We start from the raw sequence: 7976 nt of genomic DNA on the forward strand, positions 1-7976 counted from the left end.
GAAGACACAAACAGTTCTTGCTTATATCATATAATTGTGTCATATGGGGAATAAAGAAACAAAAGGTGAAGAAGATGACTGTTTTTTTCCTCTAATATAATTCTCCTTGTCCCTCTGCTATATGTAATGATAAATATCACAGACCCAAGCATGCACAATCTGACACCATCGTAACCTAGTCGAGTCATCCAGATTGCAAAATGGTGGCGACCTAATCTTAACAAACAGAGACACCATAAATAACCCCATCTAAATTGCCAATTGCCTTATTTTGTATATAGAGTGGGATGCATGTGACTAGTCATGCAAGATATTAGTCATGCAAACTGAAACGGGGATCTCAACCACAGGCAATGACTAGCATTACTTACATGGTGTATCACAGGGGCTTACATAAGCACACTTCCACTGGAGACGGCTTTACCTCCAGAGTAAAGAGGGGGACAAAGAGCAGAATGGGGCACATAAATAACCCATGACTGGATCAAATGTCAAAATTAAATGGCTGAGGTCTGGATAATGCACATTATTGATTTCCACAGCCGGCTGGTAAATGGGGGGGTGATAGGGAAAGAGTTAAGAACAGAGGGTGATTTGACTGTGTTAGCATAACACAATAAGCAGCTCCAGCAACAGAGCAGGCAAGATGAGGGGGGGGGGGAGAGAACAGAGAACTAAATGAAGGAAATAGAAAGAGACAAGAAAAGACAGAGGCTACAAAGCCCTACAGCAACCCCTGAGAAAAGCTCACTGAAGCAAGGACTGACTCACAGGATGCTTCACAGGGGAACCGCAATTTCTACTTCCATGTCAGAGCCGGCAGACAGTCACCCCCGGTCAGTCTCTTCTCTTTCCATCTGGTCCATCCCAGATTTCACAGGTGCAACAAGTCTTCCAAATCAAATAACAAAATACAAATTGTTCACATCTGTGGAAGAGAGAGTACTGACCAACCGTCGGTTGGGAAATATGAGAAATACAGTTCACCTCTGGTCTGGCTATCACCAGACCAAGCTCAATCTTTTAAGATTGAACATTAGTCTGGGGAGTCTGCTCTGTATTTTCTCTGCACAAGAGGAGTGATCAAAGGGCATAGTTCAAATGACTCTGTACGCAATTGGATAGTCCTTCAACCAATCAGACCAACGATCCGGGTGACGTAGCAGCAGCATCAACGGGTTACTGCACTTCGGTGGCCGCTATGTTGAATGTAAACAAAAAGCTGCTTGGTCGCTTCTCTATCGTCATCGTGTTAAACCTGCCAATAGCGTGCCAGGTGGATAAGCCAGTTTGTGATTGGTTCCCGCAAATTTGTAACGGAAGCAGGATAGATAAACGTACAGGTTTCCAGCCTGAGCTGCAGGGCGGAATCAAATCGCCGGCAGATCGGGCTGGGTTTACCCAGTCTAGTTCACCTCAGCTTTCAGGCTAGAGTCACATTTTGTTATGGTGTTGTACATTTTCTGTTTTTTTTGTATTATTATTCTGTATATTTCTGTTCCCTGTTGTGTCGTTGTATCTTGTTGTGTCAAGTCTCTGTGTTTAGTTTATTTCATGTTTCCTGTCTGTTGTTCCTGTTTCCTGTCTTATTTTGATAGTCTGTTTTCTGTCTTGTCTTGTCTAGCTTTACTTTGTGTTTTCCCGCCTGTGTGATTGTCTGATGTGCTCCACCTGTTCCCCAGCCCTGGTGTCACCTGTCTTGCGTCTTCTCGTTACCTAGTTTATTTAGCCCCTGTGTTTCCTTTGTCTGGTGACAGATTGCTTTGTATTTCGTTGTGTCCTGTCCCTGTAAGTATGCTCCTTTTGTTTCCTGCCCGTGTTGCCGTCAGCCTGTGTTTTTCCTGTCGCTTTTGTATTTTTCTCTGAGTTTCTTCGTATGGTTTTTCCAGCCTCTGAGCTGCCGTTTTTTGTTATCAATAAATCCCTGAACTCAAGCCATCTCCTGCCTGCCTGCCTCTCCCTGCATTTGGGTCCACTATTCCTCACTTCACCTAACACATTTATCCTTAATTACTTATTATTTAAATATTAATTCTAGGGTCACTAAGGAAACACCTGCAGGCAAGTGTCAGGAACAGTGTATTCATCAAATCCACCTGAAGGCTTTTCATCACACAAATCATTTTGTGAATACTTGGGGAAGCCTTCAAGGCAAGACATGTTGTTTGTGTATTGTGTAAAAAATGAAGGGGAAAAAAAGCCTTTTATTTAGTGTCTTTAGTGGACACTAAGCCTGTGATGTTTCCCAAATAAACCCTTTTTATGGGCTGTACTCATAGATTTTTAAAATGTATTTTACCCCAGATTGCCTCAGCTTTTTCTGCCGAGCATGCTGGTCTGTCATCACAGCTTTAATACACTATAGATTGCTGGATTTTTGGTTTGTTTTTCATAGTATATTGGTGATTCCCAACTGGGGGCACTCGTACATGAAAAGACTGTGGAACAGCTTAGTTAAAAAAATTAGAAATTGGAAAATATCTAAATAGAATAACAAGTTACTGTGAGGCTGATCTTTAGTATATGTATAGCTACAATAACCTATTTTCGTTTAGCTATGACAGAAAGCAAGCAAACAAAGTAATTGATAAATGGCTGACAAATTGGGGTTCTGCCACCCAAAGTGATAAAAGAACAAATGGAAAGTTGTTTGACTTTAACAACAAAACAAAAAGAAATCAAGCCTATACATCAATAACCCCAGGATCTGGCATTGAAATACACATAGCAACTTTATGAAGAATTATTGCAACCTAGTGGTTACATTATGGCTTGATTAAGACTAAGCTTTTGGTGTTGAAGGGAACAGTATGACATTTTGGAAAATGTTTATTCGCTTTCTTGCCAGGAGTTATTTAACAAGATTTATACCACAAGTGGTATTAATCTTCTCATCTAGCTCTCAACAAGATATAAGCATATTTCCCAAAATGGCAAACTATTCATTTAATCTAAGAGAGCCCCAGTTGGTAAAAACAGTTTGAGAGTAACTACATCAAAAATTACAAATTATTGTGAGTGGTAAACTTCTATTTCTTACTTGTCTCAGATTAAATAAAACAAAATTAGTACTATAATGTCAGCAGATGAGCACAGATGTGCAGGTAGAAGTAATCACAACACTTGTTATTCCATAAGAAAAATGGTTCAAAATTAAATAGTTTACATCCCCCTTACAAATAGGTGAACTGCTGTATCCACTGTGGGATAAAAGAGAGGGGCTGCTGTGTGTGTGTGTGTGACAGGTGGTCTAATTACACCAATAACTCACTTGGGCAGTTATTCCCATAATATGATGCAGCATTATTCTTTTACAAAAGACCCTCTCCCTAACCCTAACCCCATTCACAATAGCTGACAGTCCCACAACTGAACCCAACCAACACATTCTTGTTTTAACAGTGACAGCTGGAAGTTTGTGTGTAAGGGTGCTTTGTTGATTCCATTTAGGAATTCCCACAATGCAAGTTGAATATGTTGGCAATACAGGCTAATGAATAAAGCTGCCCTAAGGGAATGTTTACAAAGATATTATAAACCCAAAAACATGACCCGCATGGTTTTACACAGAGAGGAACCTTCATACAGTAAGACCCTGTCACTAAAGCATTCTTTTATTCATTGCCATTTAATATTCATCACTTTTATTTTGATATTTTGCAATAAAAGGTCTCGGGATGAAAACAAGACCAATATTCTAAATCCCCATAAGTGTTGCATAGAACTGCAATGTTACATTACAACCCATCTAAAGTGATGGTAAGAATAGAGAACATACATACTTATAGATATTTTACATTTTCTGCTACTTAATACTTCTACTTCACTACATGTCAGAGGCAAATATTGTACTTTTTACTACATTTATTTGATAGCTTCAGTTACTAGTTACTCTGTAGATTCAGAATGTAAATCAACTAATAAAGTATGATGTATTATTATGGATTAAGCCACCCATGCAGCACTTGCAGTACTTTAAGTATATTTTGATGCCAATATGTTTGTACTTGTAACTTGAGAAAGATTTAGAATAAAAGGATTACTTACACAGAGTATTTCTTCACTGTGGTATTTGTACTTTTACTTACTAAAAGATCTGAGTACATCTTCCACCACTGATTAAAGACCATAGGACCGTTAGGATCAAAAGGTTTCATTTCCTTTTGAACATGAATGTGCTCAGCGAATTTCATGGCAATCTGCAGATTTGATTATGAGATAATTTTGTAATTTAAAGATATAGGACATCAGGGTGCTACAGCATAGGAAGTGTCCTAACAGCTCTGAATGTGCAGAGTGAATCTCATATCCATTACATCTTGATACGTATTTCTTCTACATGTGGACATGTTATGCTGTTTGTGAGACTAAAGTTAAGGTCAGGCATGAGCAGGAAAATGTGTTCTTGATATTCATCACAATCTGGTCAGTGTTTGTTAAGATACTGTAAAGTCGGGTCACAGATTAAAGAAAAAACATAAGGTTTCATAAAAGGTTTCTCTGAACATCATGCAGACCAGGGCTGTTATCAATTAATCTGCCAATTGTTTTTCTTGATTTATTGATTAATTGTTTAGTCTATGAAATGGAATTCAATAGTAAAAAGTGTCCACAGTCCATAACCAAAAGATATTCAGTTAGTTAGTTAGAAAAGCAGGGAATCCTTAGAAGAGCTGGAACCAGAAAATGCTTTCATATATGCCTGATAAATTACTTAAACCATGAATCTATTAAAAAATAGTTGCCAATTTGATTTTTTTATTTTGAAATCAAATCTTTAGCATGAAAGTTTAATTCTTGTCCTTTTGGATTAGCAGTTGGACTAGCTTTTCTTGAGCTTTCAAACACATCTCACAGTCATTATTATACATTTATATTGGCCGAGTTTTGAATTTGCCGAAAGCTCTGGAAAAAGCTAGTAAGTGGACCTTGAATTAAGATTATTTTGTAAAAAGCAACATTATGTTAATATTGTACCTTAAAATGACAGCTTTAAAGTTGTTTTGATGCTACACTGACTTGGGAGAATGGTGCCTCTTTCATTTCCGACTGCGACCCTGAACGCTTGTTCTCGCACTACGTAACTTTGGCGAGCACGTATAATCTCCCAGGAGAAGTGCTGTAACGCTTTACGGCACTACCACTGATTTGGGTGAAACTGGATCATTTTATGGAGAAAATGTTTTCTGGTTAGCCCTAACGTCCTCCGGCTGCTATGCCTCGTCTCTGTGACTAACTCAGTTTCCTGATAGACAGAAAGCTTTACCTGTTGCTAAAGCGCTAACCGCTAATGTTGCTGCTGTCAACTAAGGTTATATGATGCCAGGGTTTGGAGTGCCAGACACTAGGGGATTGTTGATGTTTACACTACTAGCACAGGAGCTTGGGAGGAGGAGGTTTTAAAGCCCAGGGCTTGGGGGGGAAATGCTGGTGGGGTGGGCCGCTGTTGTGCCAGAACCGGAGCCAGGTGAGTGAGCAACAGAGCCGGGTTCAGCAGCTTCTACGGACATCATGGCAGAGGCAAAGAGACAGAAGAGGACATGGAGGAAGCTAAGAAGAGAAAAAGACAGACTGTATCAGACTGTATTTTAGTCGTTGGAGAGAGCTTCCTGAAATAAAAGGCTGCAAGACTGACGGCGAGCTGCCCATCTTGCTGTTGGACTAGTAAGTAATATTAGCTGGCTTGCTATGTCTTGTTGTATGTTGCTGCACTTGCTTGATGTTTGGCTGTAAAGTTATGGACTCTAGTTTTTGATCACAAGTAATGTAATTGTAACAAATGCACTTGTACAGCTGTCTACAATGTTACTTAAAGCAAAGTGTTGGACTCACAGACAAACTGGCATGGCATTCCTAAGGCAGTAATGATATGAGAACACACTTACTCCCTTGACTAGCTTAGTTACAAGATTGCAAATCAGCAAAGAGCTTTTAAACACCGTGTTTATTTGATTTGGGAATTCCTTAAAAGTGCTGTAGTCAAACTTTAACACACCAGCTGCAGTAGAGATGTGTTCTGGTTGTCAAGCAGTATATTGCAAAGGGACAATCTTCCTTCAAGTAAGCTGCAAAAAAGGCCAAATATCATTATGCTCTCAGAAAAGATGAATAAGCACTCTGTTTTAAATCTTCTAAACAAGTGGCCCTTAGAATACCCTCAGGTGTACATTAAACGATGTTAATGGAGATGGTTATTTTTCCTCTGCAGAAACTATTTAACATGCACCTCCTCAGGTACCATTCCTCACTACTTTATAAACTCGTCACTAAAGATGTGTTGACTTTAGATGCTCCTGCAGGAGGAAGGTGAGTAATATAGTAATCCTAATAACAACTGTTTGTAGATAATAATTCTCTTATTGATCTGTGCCTTCCCAATGTTCCCACAGGCACCCTGAACTAAACAGACTAAACCTGTTTACCCCTGCAGGCCTCACAGCAAGAACCAAAATCAATTAGTGCACGGAAGAGAATATATTTCATAGTGCCACTGCAGCAGGAACAGTGCAGCTGTATTAGCTACATTTGTATGTTTCTTTAGTGTCAGGCTGACAGTTTACTTTAGCCACCAGCCATCTCTTCTTATGCAGGCCAAGTGGAACCCATTGCAACAGCACTCCCACGTTCATACCCCCAGGGTGTTGTATACAGGTTTTATTTGTGCAGGTGCACGTGTGTATGTGAGTGTTTGCTTGTGTTATTTGTAATCTTGGTGAGCTGCTCCAGGCTGAATTACTCTGTGTTGTAAGTAGGAAACAGTCCTGGTGCTTTATGATAAATACCCTTTTTTTGCCGCCAAACCTCTCATTCCTTCTTGCTTTCTTTTCCATTTTTTGCTCATCTCATGAATATAAAATGTGAAGTTCACGCAATCTGCTTGGTAGCTGCCACTGCAAAAGGTCTTAACCATTAGTGAGAATAATCCATAGCTATGAACTCTTTTGTTTTGCACTCCTCTGTAAGTTCCTTTCTGAACTGTGCGACTGGCAGAGGTGGGCTGGAAAGAAAGGAAGCCACCATTATCAGCTGTTGGGCTGTGTGTGATTCATAGAGCATGATTCATCATGTGCTGTAAATACTTTGACCTATAAAAACAAGTGACTATTGTAAATAGGTTAACATATTTGTATTCTACCACCTTTGCCCATGTCGCCTGAGTCATACATCTGACAATGCAACACATCTGCCTCTGTGCTGAACTTACACGCAAAGTTATTATTTGTTGCTGACGCTCATCTTTAAATCTGGACTTAACTATCTCAACAGCTAGCCTACTGGATGGAATACCAAAACATTTACAGATATTCACAGTCTCCAGAGGATGAACCATTCATCTAGTGCCACCAGCAGGTCAAAGCTTTCATTTATCCAGGGAAATATCTCAACATCCTCTGGGTTAATTGGAACAAAAGTTTATATATATATTCATGGTTCACAGACATTATATTCTGTTGACTTTGGAGATCCTCTGACTTTACTCTAGTGCCATCATCAGGTTGACATTTGCAGTTTTGCAACTGTTGGATGGATTACCATGAAGTTTGGTAAATAAGTTCATGTTCGTCTCATAATAAATTGTTGTAACTTTGATGATCCTCTGACCTTTGAACTAACGCCATCATCAAGTTATTTTAATTAAAAATATGATTACAACATTTTTATCAGCCTCAGCTGTACATTGTGCCAATTGACAAATGCTACCATAGTATATAGACTTGTTACATGACAAATGATATCCTGACCAGTAGATGCAGTAAAAAAGTAGAACACAGAAAGATTTCTGGAGATATTTTTGAAACCAATCTGAAAATTCTTCAATCGACAGAACCTTGTTTTATGTTAATAACACTTATATTAGCAGTGACATGAACTCAGCTCCAATCTTAGTTCACAGCCTTTGCAAAATTGATTAAATATCAAAAATAGGCCCATACATAAGTGTATTATGAATTACATTATTTAAAAAATGAGTACAA

The sequence above is a fragment of the Sander lucioperca genome, chromosome 13, assembly GCF_008315115.2.
Source record: "Sander lucioperca isolate FBNREF2018 chromosome 13, SLUC_FBN_1.2, whole genome shotgun sequence".
Lineage (NCBI taxonomy): Eukaryota > Metazoa > Chordata > Actinopteri > Perciformes > Percidae > Sander > Sander lucioperca.